Source organism: Triplophysa rosa, linkage group LG18, assembly GCF_024868665.1.
Source record: "Triplophysa rosa linkage group LG18, Trosa_1v2, whole genome shotgun sequence".
Classification (NCBI taxonomy): Eukaryota; Metazoa; Chordata; class Actinopteri; order Cypriniformes; family Nemacheilidae; genus Triplophysa; species Triplophysa rosa.
Window position 1 is genome coordinate 1,197,711 of NC_079907.1, and position 2,208 is coordinate 1,199,918.

General features: G+C 37.7%; 1 long non-coding RNA gene across 1 annotated transcript; it reads left to right on the forward strand.

Moving 5' to 3' along the window:
• The first annotated feature begins 351 nt into the window (after positions 1-351).
• LOC130569465 (uncharacterized) lies at positions 352-1,055 on the forward strand. The gene is made up of 3 exons (XR_008964847.1): positions 352-426; positions 549-615; positions 753-1,055. It is a non-coding gene; the product is annotated as an uncharacterized LOC130569465 (long non-coding RNA).
• The last annotated feature ends 1,153 nt before the right edge of the window (positions 1,056-2,208 follow it).

A 2,208-nucleotide genomic window follows, 5' to 3' on the forward strand; every position in this document is an offset into this window, starting at 1 on the left:
TGAGTGGATGCACGGGCAATACATTACAGCTTCAAAACAGTTTTACTAAACAATGTGTAAATCAACACCCGGTAACACTGACTTAAGACACTGACTCGGATCTGTGAGCGAATCACTCATAAAGTTTAATTTGAATAATTAAAAGAATGCACAAAAAATTATTCTTGATGAACTCATTATCTAGACTTCCTTTTATTATACCATTCAGTATAAACAAAAGAAGAAAGATAACCTGTACACAATATTCAGGATTTCATGCAACGACATATTTCTAAAAGCAGCAGAATGAGGAAGAGAACTGTTGAAATAACTCTTCTTGTCTTGTGACAAAAAGAAAAACTGGTTGAGTGATTAGGGTTCCAGTAAAGCACTTAAACTAAACAGAGAATATCCCGTAATTATCTCTGCAGTAACATTTCATCTCAGGTAATGCAAATCCTCTTGTTTTATTCTCTTCTTACAAAAAGATAATTATATACAGTATATGTATATATAATTATTATTAAGATTATTTGGATTATTATGAGTTGTTCTGCATTTGTGTGCAGGTGGGGTAGTTCGACACGATGAGGTTCTTATTCTCATTGCACGTGTGTCTACTGTTGCTGGCTAATGGTGAATACTTTACACATCTTGAAATGCAAATCTGAAGAATCTGTCTTGTGCTTTAGAAACTGCTGTCCATATCCATATACGAGAAGTGAATATAATTTCCAAATTAACAATTAATTGTGCTTATATTTTGTATTTAGCATGTAACATAATACATGGACAATCATCAGGTAGGACACTGTCATCAATCTTTCATATACATAATTAACATTTTCTTTTTACATGACACTCTTACTTGATTCTGATTGGTCACTTATGACCTTAGGGTATTTTATTCAACTACACCAGTCATTATAATCCAGGTACTGCCAGCCCTCTTGACCGGTGAATTTTTACCTCCTAAATGGATAATAGATTTTCCATTTCATTTTTTAAACTGTGCCTCAGGATATTTTTTAACAAATAATTTATAGCCATTTTCAATCCTGTTTTTGTTCTAATTTGTGTCCCGTAAAGAGGGCTGATTTCAAAATAAAAAGCATGTTATTTATATGTTCATAAGATGAAATCCTATTCAGTAGTGAGGCATCATATGTAGGCTATTGGACGTTGCCAATTGTATTATTTAATGATGTTTTATTAACAATGTTCGGGAGGAGCACGTGCAGATAATTAACTCGGCTGGCTTTCGATAAACAATCACATCAATCATACTAACAGCCTATAGTCAAGCCACCTCACCTCCTTTCTCTCGGACGTTTCGCAACATTGTTATTCATAGACGCACACGCAAACACTGCAGCTTGTTTGCTTTACGATAAACTATTCCTAAATGAGAACTAAACTCTAAGGGGCGGTTTCCCAGACAGGGATTAGTTTAAACCAGGACTAGGCCTTAGTTTAATTAGCTAATTTAAGCAGTTTTAGCAAATATTACTAACTAAAACATTACTTGTGTGCTTTTTGAGACAAGGCAAAGGCACTGATGTATTTTAAGATATGTCAGTGCAAGTTGTTTTCAGTTTCGACAGCTCTTAGATTTATTTTAGTCTAGGACTAGTCTAATCCCTGACTGGGAAACCACCACTAAGAAGGATTTCATCAGCACAGGGAGTACGTAAGGTAGGCTACTCAAGGGATCCTACGGAGTTTAAACGCGCTGCAGCCACGCAGCATGCCCGATCCGTTAAAGCAACATTTCCACATATATCTTTCCCGCAGATTCGCGAAGTGATTCCGTATACCCGCTTGTTGACATTTTGCGCTCGTAACCTCGTTCGTTCCCAGTTGCAAGTGCTGCCGTGCGGGCCACGGTACGCCAATGCCAATACATTATAGCGGCAGTCCGCAAGTTTTTTGGAGTAAAAATGAGCTAAAACCAATTATTGAGCAAGTACATGAAAGAACGGTGTTTAAAACTGTCACTACCCTTGCTGGATTCACCACGGAAAGCTTGTAATAATGGTTTGTAATTTGCCCTGTCTGCTCCCGACTTTTCCGGAGATCCTTATATGGTGTCTTTCGTCTGTGCGTCATTACGTCACATTCTTACACAGAACGAAGAGGATCCGGCTGCTAGCCAGCGCGTGTGGATGCTGCGAGTGACAAGCGATTTGTAGCTTGTACTCACAACTGTTGGGTAGGACTTCATACAAC